We start from the raw sequence: 18,579 nt of genomic DNA, 5'->3' as shown, positions 1-18,579 counted from the left end.
CTAACTACAGACCGTGTTGTGTATCACACACCCTATGGAGTCTGTAATGAGTTAGCAATCGGGTCTGTAAAAGGGTAAAAGTACAGATTGTTTCTTTTTACTTCTTCTTCTCTCTGTGTCCCTGCAATCAGACCTTGGCAGCAGTGTTGAACCCTTTGACAAGCACTTGTCAAGCCCGCTATATCTTTTCACTCCTGCTCCCACTCTCCCTTCCTCCCTCTCACTAACACACCCGCTGTCTTTTTGTCTCTCCCACCCCCTCTTTTTTCATTCTATTATATATTCATCTCTTTGTCCTGGGAAAGCTCACCCCCACATCGGTGGAAGGGGAAGGGGGCTGGCTCAAGGCACCCAAGGGGAAAAACATTTCAACTCTCAGAGCAAACTTAGCAGAGGGCAGAGGCACAGCCCTCTGATGGGCTAAACACAAAGAGAAGAGGCCCGTAGAATTAGAATCGAGCCGTGGCGAGAACATAGTGGAGCTTTACTTCTTTGATCAAATACAGTTGGAAGGATTATATTTCAGCTTATCCGTGGGCCCAGTAAACAAACAGCACCGCCATCAATTCCTATCTGTACAGCAGAACAATTCCATCACACACAAAAGGTTAGAGACGGGGGTAGGCTGTTCATCTTAACTTAAAACAATCCCGGATATTGCTGAGCCATCACAACTTTGAATCTGCATTTCACATTTCATTTCCCAAGTAAGAAAACACATCCTGTCTCCTGCAACAAACTGAGGCAGATGAGTGATACATCACTCAGATGCTGTCATCCGAGGCTTAGGCGATAACGGCTCAATGCTCATTGGTATTCACACAATGGCAGAGAGAGAGAGAGAGACCGACAATGACGCGACTGCAAGCGTGTGCGACTGACGGCCGACTGAGACCCGCAACTTGTTGGTTACACTGCTAGTTGGTTAGCTGCTTGATGATGAAGTCCACACAGTGGTGGTGTTACAGATCACATGTCTGTCAGATAGAGGACCATTAGTGTGGCCTTATTAGGAATATAACCAGTGTCCTGCCTCAACTTATCAGCTCCTGTACTCTCTACAGTCATACTGTATCAGGGCTGTGTGATATAGCGAGTGTTTGCAGTCAGATATATCTTTGAATGATTTCCCAATTGATTTTCCAGAATATTTCCAAAATCACAATGTCTTTGCTAGAGGGATATAGAATAGTTCAAAAGCCTCTATCACCATGGCTACATGGTGAAAACAAGACCAATATGTACCATCAGTCGTCTCCAGGGTCATACAATCACACACAGACAAATAAATAGCATAAGAATGGAGTCTGTGCTCCCTCGTTACACCTGAGGTGAACTTTTAATCTCAACTGTCAAAGATAATAACAACAGTATGCCCAGTTATTCACTAGTTCATTGTGTTTCCTAAAATTACAGAGTACACTATGATAAAAATAGTGCAGTCAAAGAATTAGTCTGTCAACAGACTAATTCAACAGTTTCATATCATTGTAAATCAAATAAAAGTTGACAGCAAGCGAAGATGCTCACAGTCACAATGCTAAGATCTTGATGTTTAGCAAGTATAATGTTTACCATGATCCTCATCACATTTCAGCGTGTTAGCATGCTAACATTTGCTAACCAGCACAAAACATGGAAATATAGTTTTACGGTTCATAAACCAAAGTATTGGACAAATTGGATTTGTTTTCCTCATACATGGAAGGTCAGAGGATCACCAAAGTCTGTAGGATTCATCGTCTGGGGGTCATGCCAATCCATCCAGCAGTTGTCGAGATACTGTATTTCAGTCTGTTTCTTTCTGTTTCTTTTCCATCCGTCCTCTTTCTGTCTCCAGCCTCTCTATCATGTCAACTTTCTGCAACGTCTATCAACATCTCTGCTCAAAACCAATGATACGCAAACAGAACAATTATTACAGTTACTAGAAGACACCGGAACTGGCATGTTTGTTTACATCACATGTTAGCAGATCATTATCACATCCTAGACAGTCACATCAGTGCCCCCGATTAGTGCACTGGCCCTGATTTGTAGCTGATTATCAACGGACAAATGTAGGGCTATCTGTAGCGCAGAGCGGGGAGGAGAGTCGTCTACACTTCTCACTTTTTCACAGAAGGGTCCCGTTATTCCAATGCAACTGGTTTTGTTAAGCAACGTGACTGCTAAGTCTTCCTTCATACACAACCACAACCACAGTCTGCTTAGTGCTCCGTCAGGGCTTACTATCAACTGTGGAATGCGAGGAAATGAATGTGTTTGGGGTCAAGGGTCGGGACATGTCCCAGATATACATCAATAACCAGATGAATACTATGAGGATGTATAATTGTGACGCGTCCAAAACACACAAAGTCCTCCTCTGTCTCCTCATGGGCTGAAAGCATGTTTGACCATCACAGAGACTTTAGACCAGTACAGGAACTTGGCTGACTCCCTTAAATAACCAGTGCTCCCACCAGTGCTTCTAGGGATTTGGTTCACTTTTACAAACATAGCCTTGTGTTTGTGTTGTTAGAATGCTCACTTGTTTGATGCTATTAATGGGAAGTTTAATTAAGTGTGCCGAGGGTGTGCAGTTAAAAAGAGGTATTGATAAATAGTCACCGTGACTGTCTGCCTGGGTTAATTGAATATCGACTAATCCTCTGCGCACTGGAATGCTTTCCATTTTTTCCCAATAGCAACATGATATAACACCCTGCTCAACTATTTATACCGGTCTTATCAGGGGCCTGGGGAAAATATCCACCTCACTCTACAAGACTTACTAATGTCCATCAAATGCTCTTACAAAAAGAAAGCTAAAGTGTGTGCAGGGTGTGTGAGTATGGGGTAGTTTTATGTGTGAATAGGAAGAGCTGGGGAAGATGTAACACCGAAAACTAGAAATCATGATTCATAGAATAGTTTCCATCTTGGTGACGATGTGAGAGCAGCAAGATCCATCAGAGGGTCGACTTGACTATCAGAGCGCAGCAATGTGTTGGTCAACAACTCTGTCCACAAAGCGGCACACAGTGCAGGGTTCGGGCTTTCTCATCCGGAGAACCACATTTGGTGAGGAGTGATACTTTTAAAAAGAGAGAGTATTGTTGGAATCAAGACATGAGGCTGGTGTTTGCAGGTGGACTAAAGGGAAACTCCCATGCGTGAGTATAAACTGGAGGGTCAAAATACACAGTACCATCTCACATTGTGGCTGTCCCTTGGGACTGAAGCAGAGACACATGAGTTACAGGACGGAACAACTAACGTAGTCTCATGCTACTCATGCCACAAGGTCATCACTGTGTAGCAAGATGAAAGACAGGTAACCAGAAATTGGTGTCCTTGTATTTACCATCTGCATGTCCACTTATCCTGATTCCACAGCATCACATCAACCCCCCTCCATTTAGCATACAGGCACTAAAAAAAACATTTAATAAATGGTTATTAACACACCATAATGTCATTGTTAGCAAATATAAGTGTTGATTAATGTACCTATGTCTAACTATAACCCATACTGTGGTCACACATAAATGGAGGCCGATGTATTAACAGATAATGAATAATAATATAGTAAAACAACTAAATTAATGTATGTCTTTTTAGGAAAAAAGTGTTGACAATCTCGACTTTACAGTGTATTATAAACCGTTTATTAAATGCTGTATAAGTGGTTAAAGTAAAGCGTTACTGTAAGGTTCATCAGGGTAGAAATGACAAGATATGGTGAGACAATACCACTTCTGTATGTCAAACCATCAGATTCTTTGTATACCGTTGATAGAGATTTATAAATCCCTTGAAGCCTATTTTTTATGGCAGCCAAAGCTTCAAACACAACATTGACTCTTACTACATTATAAAGTTGATATGGCTAAAATGTTCGATAACAGTGGCAATAAGGTAATTGCTCTTGCACAATACATACTTAGAATTTGATTTCCAAATCAAACCTCCTCGTTTGTGATAAGTGCAAATCTGAAATTGAAATACTTGGGGTTCATTCCTTGGTCAAGTAATAAAAGGCCTCTTTGATTAATTGGTACTGAGAATAACACAAATTATTCCAATAGGAATGAAGCCCCTTAAGCAGACTAGAAGCATCACTGGATGTCTTTATTACAGCACACTGCTAACATTATGTGTTTATTCCAGATATTTATTTTAGAAAGCTCTGAATCTATCCTTTCACAGGCAGCAGTTTTACATTTCTAAATATCTTTATGTCAAAATGTACAGTCTGCTAAGTGACTGAAACAAAACAGCAGGTTTCAGGACATATTGTTCTGGAAATAAAAGCTGTCTCTGCAGACGGCACACTCTCTGCCAACATCAAAGTGTTTAGAATCTCTACTTGTCGACAGGTAAATTGGCACCGTATTAGGATCTTACTTCTGTCCATTCACCAGCAGTGAAGTGTGTCTTTGTGCGAGTAAAACCGAGTAACAACCCTGGAAAAAAAGTGCTGCATCTACAGGATGAGAGGACGAGTTTGAGTGAGTGTGTTGAGTCCTTATCAAAGTTACAAATTAAAACAACCGTTTTCTGTCCCACTACCTCTTGCTTCTTTTGCCAACATTCTTGACAAACAAGACACTTGAGAAAAAATTGGCCTCTGTTAGTCGGATCGAATGTGGCACCGCTTTCCCACAGCAAAAAAGGCAGCACTGACACGCTTGTAAAAACATGGTGGTTGATTTCTTTTGTTTACTAAAGAATATGTGCTGATGAAACATAAAAAAGAGCATCAAGCAAAAATTATAGACAGCCGGGTTTCTGTCACTTACAGTTCCCTGCTTTGAGTGTTCACACAGAATGCAGATTTATCAAATGCAAATGTCACAGTTGGAGGAAAATAAATAAATGGGTATTTATGTCTGTGTAAGTGACGGGGAGAGAAAGCCCTTTGCCCCGAGTGGTGACACACAGGGACAGAGGGGCATTGATGGAGTAAACAGTGAATGTCAGGGAGCGGAAACTCAACTCTTTTTCTTTGTCTGTGTGTCAGCTTTTTCTCTCTCTTTTTCTCTGCTGCTTTCTATCTCTTTCTTACTCTCTCACTCCATTAGCTTTCTAGTTAGTTCGCCAGCAGTTTTAATGTCCATGAAAATTTCACCACATGGACGTGCTCTTTGGTTTCACCACACCGCGTAAATGAATGCAGCTATAACCAGTATTTCTAAATGAACAGTGGATCACATGATTGTATGTAACGTGAAAGGTGTCCCCTCAGCTCTATCGAGTGTCTTTTAACTCACTATTTTGGTTTCGCTGCCCACAACTTGCTGTTTTGGTTCACTCTCATCGCTCTCATCGCTCTCATCAGTGTTGTTTTTCGGGACATACATGCACTGCTCTGCGGCTTGAACTTTGGCTTTTTTTGGCGCTGGCCTATGGAGGCTAAGATAAGACCTGGAGAGAAGCACCTATTATCAGTTGTCAAACTCAGCACATCTGTCATCCCCAAGTTCCACTCCAACGCCTTGCAGCCATGTCCTTCTCCCATCTCTGATAGTCTGGTCATAATAAACAGTTTGACAGCCCCTCCACTTGGAGATAACGGTCAACAGGGTTGCAGATGAAATGCAGTGTCAGAGGCCATGATGAGGATCAAGATAAAGGCTTGTCTGCAGGACTCTGGGGGAATTGAAGGGAGAGAGGATGCAGGGAGGAGGGTTTGGCTGTGATGAACATCAAAACCTGAGGGAGGGGAGATATATGTCTGATGATGGAGAATAAAACAGCAGAAAATGACATTCCTCCACTCTATCCAATGCCATCTCTCCACAGAGATCCTTTTTGCTTTGTGCCACACTTCCCCTCGGCCTCACTTCTGCGCCCTGCTGGCTGTTTTCTGTCATTTTCTCTTCGCCTAGTGGTCCCCACAATACATCGCCCATTGCTGTCCCATCTGCTCAATTCCTCTCTATAGTGGTCATACCTTCGTCTCCAACATGTAGACATGCAAAGCTGAATGTTGCAGTCATCTCTAATGACATGCAAATCGTGGTGAGATCACGAACGGAGCCGGCGTCGAAACAAAAGGTGCATGTTTTGCACGTAGCTACTTTGCTGCGTTCTGATTGAGTTCCTCACCTCTTGTCATCATTCTCTGCTTTCTACTGCAGGCTGCACAATCACACGTTGACGTTGAGAGAATGCGAGATGTGCCTATAGCTCCAGCGGGAGATGGGAAAGATAGCTGACAGTGTTATAATCATCAACATAATTAAAGTCATTTGAATGAATCTAAGTAACATGGAATCGTTGGAGTAGTTAGTGGCAGCTTTATCACTGTCCTTATTCTAGAATAATATCAACTACAGGTCATAACTACTGACCAGCTGTTCAATGGAGCAAAGGAGCTGTCACTGGGTGATGCTACAAGAGGATATCTCTCAAGGTAAAACATTTTCTACAACACACAGAGAACCTCATTCATTGCCAAACCTTCCTCCATCCATCTCTCTGTCTTTCTTTTCTCAGAGCAGGAGAGTGATTTTCAGAGGGCAACTGTAGTGGAAATCACCCTGACAGAGCTCTCCCTGTTGATTTATGATATACGTTTAGTTATTTATTGGCTAATCATTGCAGGCTGCCGAGAGCAGGTTAGAGTACACCTCCCGAGACAACTGGGCAAGCCTCGGATAAAGAGATGAAGGGGCAGGTCTGCTGCCAGTCTTATTCTGTGAATAATAGAGAGTTCGGGGGGGAAGCTTTTTTCAGGGTTAAACAATTAATCTCCAACTAATAGAAGAAAAGAAGATCATATAAAGAAGTAGTTTGACGTTTTGGGAAATAAACTTATTTTCTTTCTTGCTGAGAGTTGAGAAGATTGATACCACTCTCACGTCTGTGTGGTAAATATGAAGCAACAGCCAGCAGCCTGTTAGCTTGGCTTAGCACAAAGGCTGGAAACATGGGGAAACAGCTAGGCTGGCTCTGTCCAAAACTAATAAAATACACTACCGGCAACACTACGCAGCTCATAAAATAACACAATACATCTTGTTTGATCATATTAACTGCTCAGAATGAGAGTGGTGTCGATCAACGTGCATTAACCAAATGTCAAAGTCCATCTACACTGCAGTGAAAACATTTTAGCTGAGACCAAACTGGAATTTTCTGCACGAAATACAACCACTCCCAGGTTAAATGTAGCACTGCAGGGAAATAACTGACAGACTGACAGGTTTAGGGGTGGGAAAGCTGTGCAGTACTGAGGACAGATTAAACCATATCTGATGGAGAGCTGGTACAGTGTATATTGATAAGGAGCTTATCCCCTTGTCGCTATGTGTAAAGGCACATAGCGACAAGGGGATTGATTGAGGGACTCCTCTTACTATCATGTGTTCCCACTCTAGAGGACCGTTCCAATGAATAGTAACACTAGAGACAATAATCACTCCATCACCGCTTTATTTGGTGTCTTCATGGAGCTACTTTGTATTCACGCCAATACACTGTATCCAATTTTTTTTCGTCCAAGTGACATCCTCAGTCCCCTTCTTAGCAGAAATGCCTATTGAAAGAAGGAAAATACCCCAATTACTGTCTCAGCAACGTCTTTAAGTGCTACATTTTTGCACAGGATGACAAAAAGAATCAAAATGTTTAAAAAATGTATAACATATTAGAGCGAAATTCTTGTTTCATTGTTAAAGATACAATAACAGTCCTGTTGCACCGAGAGAATTCAAAATTGTTCCTAAGAACTTCAAGTCGCTGTGTTCTGGGAATTAATTCCTTTATTTGCTAAAGCTAAAACTACAAGATATGAAACTTGTTGTAACAAGTTGAAAAATGAGCAACAAGGGTAAGCGGAGAGAAAGATAAATAAGGCAGATAAATGGAAGGGCACAGTGAGTGTGAGGCAGCGTAAGAGAGAGACGAGGTTGGAGCCAAAACATGTGAAGTCATTGATTATATTTCAACATTTATCTCCGCGAGAGAGAGCCGAGTTATCAGAAGGACTAAATTGAAAGACATTCAAGCGTGCAGTAGGAGTCAGTAAGAGGAACACTGAAGACCAGACCGGTGCAAACTCTCTCAGTATTCCAAGCTTAGCATACTGTTCTGCATTAAGGGCCTTTCATGCACATATATGCCCCCCCCCACACACACACACACACACGCGAACAAACACACACGCGCACAAACACACGCGTGCACACACACGCACAAAAACACTCACACACGTTCTCACATACATATGCACAAGTAGAGATAGCTCAAACATTAACATGCAAAAGCAATTAAATGCAAGCGACAACAGTGAAGAAGAAGTGCCAACCTGACAGCAGGAATTATTTTAATTAGAGCAATATGGCTGACTCATCCAGGAATATAATTGAAGGAAAAGGAGGTTCGTTTTCCTGCCTGAAAACCTGTTTCAGACTGCGACTACAGTTAGAGGCTACGACTACTTTACATATGCTTTAGTGCAAAAGGGCAAAGCACTTATGCAAATGTGTTTGTAGAGACAAACTGTGCTGATGAGATACTTTTGTATTATGTCTTTTATTTAATGGCTCCAACTTATTCTAATTGTAAATGTATGTGATTTAAATGTGTTTAATAGGCTGGCTCCTGCAGGAGCTGGGAATTGCATTAATCTGCATGCTATATTAAGTTTGTCTGAAACTTGTTTGGCTCAGGGAGTTGAGCTCTTGTAAGGGATTATAACAGGGTATTAATAATAAGATCCATGGAAAGCAAAACAATGAAATGTTTCTTTCTGTTTCTAAAAAATGTGCATGTGGGCAAACTAATTAACATAGTATAATTTTACAGTCATGCTGAAATAATGAATATGCTCCAGTGAATGTCCTCAAACAGTATCTTTGTTGACATGTCCCTGTGTTTATTGTCCTTGGTGTGTGTGCATCTAATAAGACTTTGTTTGAGATGTGTTTGGGTAAATATCTCTGCTGTCTTGCTGTTTGTATGCGTGATTCTGTCTGGGAGATGAGAAGAAAACGGAGACAAACACACAGTCGGATGAAAGTGAGATGAAGAAGGAAGGACGAGGACAGAAAGAGTATTTGTTAATCCACAACAAACGCAGTATGTTTACCGAGGACAACAATCACGTTGGACTGCAATTCCTCAACACATCAAAACCACCTTTCATTACGCAAGCCTTCGAAGACATAATGGTCATCCCGCTACTCCCTAAAGAGAAAATCCATGCCTAAACATAAACCACAGATGTGGCGGAGAGGCTGGAGAGTACAGTGAAGGGCTCTTACACTTAAATACACAGCAGCACAGATGGTACATCCTCTGTTTTCAATTGCTTAACTTCGGATAAACATACAAAATGTCCTCCACCCCTTGCACTGCTAAAATCTATAAACTCTCATTTTAATGTCACTTATAATCCAAACAAAGTGATGGAACATATATTAAAGTGTAGTACACTGTAAAATGTCCCCTATAAAATGTTTGCAAAAGCTGCATACTATTTATAGAATTGCTAAGTTGTTGTTAAGCTTTTTGTTCACTGTTATTTCTATAGTTCACCCTCACATTATCCCGTTCTCCAATAATTCCCTAAGGTCTGCATTGTTTTGCCATAAACATTTTAAAAGAAATGTAACTGCTTCTGTTTTTTGTTACCTTCTTGTACCTCACAGGCTGCAGGGTGGTTACAGAGTGTCTCCTCATACTGTTGATAACAAGACTCCAGTAATGCTAGCAGCTCTGTGAGCATTTACTGAGGCACAGTGGTGCTTTGAGTTAAACGCTAACGTCACCATAACATGCTCAAATTAACATCCACCTCTTATATAAAGCCTAAATCTCCACACTATAAACTGAGTATTCGCTTGTAACATCTACTGACTTCACTGTTATAGTTCCAAAATGTGAACGTTTGACACAGTTTGATCTAATAAAAAGGAATCAAAAAGAAGGCAGCAGGTTGGTAGAAGTTTAGTCATATAGAGCAACAGCTCTCAAATTATTCCACCGGATGTCCATTTATAAAACAGCTACACTCCAGATCAAACATGCTGCTATATTGCATGGTGAATGAGCAGAACTGGTTTCAGCCGAACAAACTGAAAACCTGCTGAGACGCATTTTGCAAGAACCTGGGAAGGATTTGGAAACATGAAAAGAAATATTGGTATAAAAATGTAAATGTCCAGACTGAAAAAAAGACTGAATCCAAGAAACGAACGTGATAAACTTATGATCATTTACACAGAACATTATGTAGCATCCTGGGAGTTAAAATACAGAGACTTCAAGCTAGACTCCTTGGTGATTTACAATACATAACAGAAATGTCACCTTGTTTCCAAAGAATAACAATTATAGCTCTTTCAAAAGCACCTGCCTAGCATTTTACGTCAGGGTTGAAAAGGGACAAGTATCACATTAAAATATCTTCTGTTGAGTTCATTAAAATACCATCTGCTCACCAAAAAAACATCACAAAGATTCAATTTCTCTCCAGGGAACTGTAAAAACAAAATGTTAAGATTCAGTAATCTGGCAACAGTGATGCATGATTGTGCATGCTGATAGGCTGATAGGATGGAAACGTGAAGCAGTCAAACTGCAATAAGTGGAGAATCCAGGCAGAGCAAAGCGCCGCAACCAGCCGGCATCACACACTAACAAATTCATACGTGAAGAACCGTAGGAGAGCGTAAGAGGATTCGGAGGTGAGGAGAGAAATCGCAATCATGAATACTAACAAGGTTGGGGAAGAACAGAATAGCACATTAAGAACACGATTCATTACACAAGAACGTATATAACACAATCACAATGACGGCTTCCATTTGTAATAATAAGCTGATAGAAAGATACTGAAATGAGGTTTTTCCATTATAAGTATTTGTGTTTGACATTTCTGATCCTATTTGCAGCATTTACACGTTGTCATGCTTTCTCAGCAAAGCTTTCCGTTTTAATATTTGTGGCCTCTTTATGCATTTAGCATGTGGTCTTGTTCACAGGGAGTGATGAGATGAAGCAGAGGAGTACTAATGTATGAGCAATATGGTAAATTGAGGGGGGGGCCGTGTGGATTAAGGCCGAGTGAAGCATGATAAATGTGCAGCATCACGCATCCAGAGCACAAAGTAAACATATTTAAATGAACTAAATATGAGAGACCCAAGGAGAATCCCAAAAGATTTAAGCATTAAAGTCTGTATTTATACTTTAAGCTGTTATTATATAAGGTCTCTAAGCACAGGGAATCCTATACGATTATGTGTAGGCTTTGCCTGCTGACTGCTGAAGCACTGAATTTATGAAGGTAAATATGTTGCAAAATGCAAGAGGTTGTACACTTGAAATTGAAAAAAAACTTTAGAACTGCTTTTATATAATTATTTAACTGCTTAAAAAGAACAGTTCAATCTCTAAAAGCTAGAAGTTAAGACTGAAACTCTGGCGGAAAGAAAACCACTTAAGGATTTGAAAGATACTGTCGGTCTTTTTTCACAGAACTCATTGATGGTTGAATTCCATTTAGCGGCTTTGATTTCAGGTTCCTGATATTATGCAAGTCGGCTCAATGTCACTCACTGGGACACTTGAATAGAACCGCGTCGTCGTTAAAGTTGTTTAGTACCACTTTTTCCGACTTTGACAAGTCAAAATGTCTGCTGAGAGAAAGGCCTATTGAAGAGGACTCAGAATTACAGACTACCCAGAATGCCTCAAAGTGTGCAGTCGAGAAAAAATGTTAAATACAGTAAATCATAATTTGAACAAACCAAAATGTGTACCATGTCTTTTTTTGATTTCAGCAGTTTGACTTAATCTGAGGGAGAACTGAGTGTGTTTCTATAATGACCACCTGGTGAGGTCTTCACAGGGCAGCAGGGCAGTCAATCCCTGCGTCTAGACCCACTGGACACGTGTAATGATGGGTAAGGGGGGTAATCCTAAACACAAGAACCGAGGGCTGGTGGTCTACAACACCCTGCACCTCCTGATCCTGATCGGATTACATCCAGCCTCTCTGCTTAATTGCATTACACCAGATTACATGACCAGATTACAAGATTGTATGGCAAGAGTACATGAATGTATGGTCCAGATGATAAGGATCAGAGGGAGAAAACTTCATGATCAATCCGCTGTGATTTCATTCATTGTTTCTGGGTACTATGTGTTATGTTCACTGAAAAACTTTGTTGTCAAATACATATTTTCTTATTCAATATACTATTTCTTTTATCTATGAATTTGTTTATGTTCAAACTACAATATGATCAAAAAGATTTTAACACCAAAGAAATATAATAAAACGATTCTACAGTATAAATATACTGTAGAATGAAGAGAATACTGGTTCTCAACACACACACACACACACACACACACACACACACACACACACACAGTGAGAGAGAGCAACTTCATTCTCTGCTCAGGTTGACATTATTCTACTATAGCTTTACATAGCAAATAGTTGTTTGCTGCTATATACATGTTCAGAATGACAAATACAGCTCCTTTAATGAGGCAAATGTGACTCAGTGGTGGAGCAGGGTCGTCCTTCAATCAAAGGATCGGCAGTTCGATCCCCGGCCCCACAAGTCCACGACAATGTGTCCTTGGGCAAGACACTTAACCCCAAATTGCTCCCGTAGCTGTGCCTACGGTGTGTGAATGTAGTATGAATGGTTGGACAGTCCTGATGGGCAGGTGGCACCATGCATGGTAGCCCCATTCATACATCAGTATATGAATGGGTGTGAATGGGTGAATGATGACAAGTAGTGTTAAAGTGCTTTGAGTGGTCAGAAGACTAGAAAAGCGCAATACAAGTACAAATCCATTTACTATTTGCCATTAAATACAGAATTACGACCTAAATACAGATCAATCACATGACCTAAATTGAAAGGGTTTTCATATTCTTCCTACATTAATGGAGATGTTTTTTTTAATTTACGTTAGACTAAGAATAGAAACACCTCAAAGAATAGAGACTTAATCACTGAATCACAACTGCAAACCACGCTATCTGTATAAAGGTGTATCGTATTCAGGCCTTTACATACTGGGGGCGTGACGAATAAACAACACAAGAATGAGGAATACTCGCATGCGAATATTTCTGTTTTCGGGCCATTCGTGTGAGTCGAAATATTTCAACTTCGGTGGAAAAAATTGCGTGACGCTGTGGCATGATAGCCTATCAGTGTTGAGATGCTCCTCCTGTCATCACTGACGTCCTGCCGTTGTTGAATCAGGAAATAAATACTGTAGCCGTCTGTGTTCACCCAGATTTTCTGTAAAAAAATTCCGCTGCTTTTTTGCTGAGTAATATTCCCGTCCTGTGTCAAAGTACTCAATAGTTCGAAAAAATATACTGACGTACGATTATTAAAAATAGATAATAATAAACGCCCCCGGTGTGTAAAGGCCTTCAGGGTGAATGAAAGTTGCAAGCATTTCACAGCAGCAAACATTTTCAAGGAAACATGAAAACTAAAAGAGCTCCAGTGAAATGATTAGTGGCCAACTGAAGGTGCAGCGGTCAAATAAAAAAACCTGTAAGTGTGTGCTGCTTAAAAAAACAGGTGTGTTAAGCAGCTCTGGGCCAGATGCCCGCTTGCCCCAACTCTTCAGAGCGATTGCTTCTGGCAGAGAATCAGATAGAAGGGAAAGTCATTTATATTTCCTGTAACACCCCACAAGCTGTGGAGGCAGGGAGCATTTAAATCTCGTCTAAGGTCGACAGGGAACTCAATGGCTTTGATAACAAGTATCCCATCTTTGATTTTACTCTATATTCGTCTCTGCAGAAATCCTGCCTTTGATGAGGGTTTGAGCAGAAGGTTTTAAAGTAAACAAGACGAGGTGGACGACGGCAAATAACTGTGTTCAGGAGATAAGGGAAACAAAAGGCACACCAATGTCACTCCACGACACATTAACGTCTCTACTCATGTCTGCTGTGAACACAGAAGCGGATGTTTTCTCATGAATTATTCAGGTTTCAGTTCTGTGGAGGCGATTCCAGCAGCAGCACCACGAGGAAGCTCACCTAAGGCGGAATGCTAAATAATCGACTAATAGATCGGTTTTCTTTTCTCTGAATGACTCAGAGCAGCAGAGACCAGCATGTGGGTTCACATATCTTCTTTGAAAATCTCTCCAGGAACTTTAAGCTTTCTGTGGTTGACGGAGAAAGTCACAGGAGGACACAAAGCCAACTCTAGACACTTATCCACGTCAGCCAGACAAAAACAACACCATAACAAAAGTGCTGCAAAGAGCACAAACAGTCCATCACTCAAGAGGAAATTGACAGGGAGAGAGAGGCCTTTCCATATCACCCAAACTCCCTCAGAAATTGAGGTGAACACCTTTGATCGGCAGAAAGATGCGAGTACTGATCCGGATACGCTTTGTGACAGTGCTCAGGGTTCCCATAGAAACATGCGCACCCCCGAATACGCCACCTTAAACATCCTGAACTGCATCAACAGATGGTTTCTGGAAAAGCTGAAGGATGATGAAGTCTCACAATCTGGCATGCATCATTTCATCTGACGGAGGCCATGTTGTCTATCTTAAAAATATCCACAGTGAAAGTTTGAAAAAAGGAGGCTTTATTGACAAAAATAGCCTTTGTTTGATCGGATTAGAGATTACCGTGTGTGTACAATAATGTGACGGGGTCTGGGAACACAGAAATGAACGTGTCTGCCTTATCATCAGCTGTGACAGACGTGTTTTGAAATCGTCTCTGCAGTCAGCTCCAATACAGTCAGTTTAATGCGAACTCATTCATCTTTTTTGTTCCCCCGGTATTTCTGAGTGGGTAGAAATGTGGAAACTGGTGAGAGACGTCTACCGGCTGAAACTGCAGTTGTTCAAAAGAAGCAGCCCCAGCTCTTTGAAGTCCAGCCCACTTCAGCTCGCACTATAAAACAAAGGATGTAACATTGAAATATAGGATTAGGGGTGGACGGATTTTCATACAATAGGGTAAAAAATCTGCCTCAAAATGAGGCATGAGATGAAAGCTTTGGTTTGTCTGTAGAGAACAAAGACAGCTGCCCATAAGGAGGATCTCATAAATGATAACCCGCCTCTCCTGCAGGCAATGAGACTCAAAATGGCTGAATAGAAATAAAAATAAATCATGGATCTATAGCACGATGGGGCTACACTTTTGCTGCAATCCTTGGACCACCTTTGTCCTCTTTCTCTGACTGTATATCTTTCTTTCACCATATCTCTGTGTCAAATAGTTTAATAGCTCTTTATGGACCCGATTTGAAATGATTTGTTTTTTCACTATAACAACTGCAGGACGACCTAAATCTCTCTTGTTGTTGTGATTTGTTTCACAAAAAACAAAAACATTTCTCCAGCATTGCGCAGACTGACTTCCTGTTCTGTTCTTCCTGTCTGATTGCGGTTTCTGACCTGCACAGCTGAGCATGTATTTAAAGTTGTAGTTTTCTTCCCACCCTGCGAGAGTGGATCACATCAGAGCAAAAAGCATTTTTGAAGAATTATTGCAAGCAATGTCTTCTCTGTCACCAGGCCGCCATTGTAGCCCCGCTGACTCCTAAACCAAAGTAGCTAATGCAGTGCAACGTTCCACCGCATCAATTCACAGCTTCCACACACTCTGAAATGCTTTTGATTAGTCACCCCAGCACAGCATCGGGGACATAAATAATTCATCTGTGCAAATGACAAATGAGGCAATCAATTCTGGGACAGCATTCAAAGAGAAACTATTCAAATCCCCTCTAAATTAATTTTCTGCGTTTTAGTGTCCGTGGACTTGAAATTTGAATGCTGAATTCATCAGATGATGTATTTAACTTGATTTCCAAAAACTAAACAGTTTGGTGTCATAAAAATGTTTTCAAAAGATGTATACAGTAACAGAAGTTCAAGGTTTCTTGACTGACGGTAAGCTTTGGAGAGTTCTCTCAGACCAGCAGACACACTACTCTCCCCATGAATGCAAAATCCTGTGGATGAGGCGAGCTCCTCTATGTGAGATGAGATCACACTTGACTTTGACCTCTGAGAACAAAGAAATCTGATGCATAATCTGCCAATAATTATTTTGTCTGTCTGGTGTAGCCTGAGTGATGATAGGGAGCCTGAGAGCTCAATCTTGCTGCTCTGATAAGGTGAATAAAGTCAAGAGACTAGAGTTGTAGTGTTGAATCTGAACCCTGCAGTATCAAACACAGTTATTGACCATTAATCCTTTCAAACATTATTGTATCTAATTAGGTTTATCTTAGGTCCACAACTGACTAGTGTTAGAAATAACAAACTGAAAACTGTATCATCAGCTTTCGTTTTGTTTAATTGAAATCTGGATTATATTATCTATAACGAGAAAAGGCATTATTTTATGTGTGCTTGGTGCTGAAAATGTACAATTCACACAAGTTGAAGTGGCAGTTGAAATGAATCACTGACATCGAAGTTTAGACGGATGGGCTGAGAGAAGTTTCAGTTAAAGTGTGAGTGAGGAGTTAATAATAATAAGTTCTCCAAATTAAACGACAAAATACGATGTTCGTCTACGCCTTCTAGAACGATGTGACAATACCATGGTTAAGGTTTGGTCAGGCTTGGGCATAAAAAACAAAATAATTGTGTTACGGTTGTTATAATAATAACCACGTGGTGGAGGTTAGGGGGGGATCGTGGTGGTTTTTTTGCTTTGATTTACTTATTTCATTTTGTACTTTTAAGACTTTAACAAACGCTAAATGTTTACATTCAGCTGTTAAGGAATTAACGTTAATTAGCTAAGTCTGATATGAACTGCTCCAATCCCAACCAGTTATCTCTGCAACACCTAACCATAACCTATAACCCGAGTCTTCAACCCCAACTGAGGAGGTATGATACGATGATGAAAACCTGTTTGTAGAGGAGGGAAACAGCATTCACCTGATCCACTGGAACTTCTGTCAGAATCCAGACACTCCCAGTTTGGGACACACACTCTTTCAATCTGACTTGGCTGTAGCCTCAGAGTGAACAAACATATCACCCTAGCAACTGTCAGTCAAATGTCAGCACCCCCTGCTGATCTGTTTTGTCCTGTGACAGTTCAGAGCAACAAGCCCCACCTGACGGAGGCTCCCCTCTGCAATCCTTCCAAGAAAAAAACTTGAGAACACATAAAGGTTGTGGATGTGCTGTCTGACACAAACAAGGCCAACATGAAGAGAAATCGGTCACGCTGACGTGTCTGAGCGCTTCACTTAACACTGAACTACCGGCAAACTTTTTATTCTCCCCCAAGTACAACTTCTTGGGGAGATAATCGGCACTCCATCCGCGGCTGAGCTTCTCACTCATCCATCATCTCCCAATGCTATGTTCCTGACTAACTGAAAAAACTGACTGCAGGCTAACAATCTTTCACTCCAGCTTGCATACAACTGGGCTGAGGTGAAAGCAATGGCCTTTTGCTGAATTACCTTCCGTTTAATCAATGACAATGCGACAGAGAAAACATCTCCAGGAGAATGGCGGATGGACTCCGTATCCATCATGCACGTCCATGATGGTGCTAATAGATGACCCCAAAGCATCTCTATGTCAAGATTCATCTGACATCCATCAAAATGTAGCAATATAGATAAAAGGACAAATTGAAGCAACAATATAAGGACGAGTTTTCTTCTCATCTGAAGCAGAGAAGAGAGACGGAAGGATTTTACTACTTTGTTAGTTTTAAAGCAGAAAATGCTAAAAACACACATTTTTTGCACACACATTTTGGTTTTCTATATTCTATATTATAGCAAATAACTATTAGCTTTGTGTAGATGTAGTAGAGTAATGTCTACCAGAGCAGAGACTCTGTGTGTTGTACTCTGGACTTCTTTGTACTTTGTTTACAGCCGTGCGGACCCCAATGGTTAGCTCACAGACCATACAGCGGATACAGCTGATAACATCATTCCGACATCATAGCACCCACCCTCTGGTTCCCATTCTGGTCAACACTGTTAGCTCTGGCAACACTGCTGCAGCTGTTTGCACTGTTAGCCGACAGCTCTGCTGTCGCCATGTTGAAAGCGGTGTGGAGGAAAAAGATATGCTCTGAATTTCACATTGAGCTGACCTTTAGGACTAAAAGAGTGCATAAATCACTGGAAGTAAATCTAAAGAAACTAAAAAACAGGACTTTTGGGCAGAGACAAGCATTTCCCTTCCACGGATCCTGAGGATTATCAGGAAAAAAGGTTGCCAAAGCTTTCACAGAGGTTGTGTTGTGGGCAAATCTTTCATTTCAGCTCAGGGATGGACTCGATGTGGTTTCAACCTCGAGCCGAGGTCACACTGATGTGCCGGGGGCAAAAGAGACAAGACAGTACATCTCTGTTTGTTATCTCTTCATTGGAAAGTTAAGGTTGAAAAATAATGTAATGGCAGAGTGAGAGGAATAACGGGTCATTGTAAACTAAAGTGAACAACTGATGAGGACAAACATGGGTCAAGCATGAAAAGCTGCAGTCTTAGTTGTTGTTGATACATTCAGGTCAGTAGCCAGGATTTTAGAAATACTGATGCCCCCCCCTCAACCCCCGA

The 18,579-nt window shown here is 41.1% G+C and overlaps 1 protein-coding gene across 5 annotated transcripts in view; it reads right to left on the bottom strand.

The window, feature by feature from the left end:
* kaznb (kazrin, periplakin interacting protein b) overlaps positions 1–18,579 on the bottom strand; it is a 100,480-nt gene that overhangs the window by 63,532 nt on the left and 18,369 nt on the right. The gene's annotated exons all lie outside the window — the stretch shown is intronic.

Source organism: Anarrhichthys ocellatus, unplaced genomic scaffold, assembly GCF_004355925.1.
Source record: "Anarrhichthys ocellatus isolate YVR2014 unplaced genomic scaffold, GSC_Weel_1.0 scaffold1, whole genome shotgun sequence".
Classification (NCBI taxonomy): Eukaryota; Metazoa; Chordata; class Actinopteri; order Perciformes; family Anarhichadidae; genus Anarrhichthys; species Anarrhichthys ocellatus.
The sequence above is the reverse complement of the archived record's forward strand: the minus strand, read 5'-3'. Positions and strand labels throughout refer to the sequence as shown.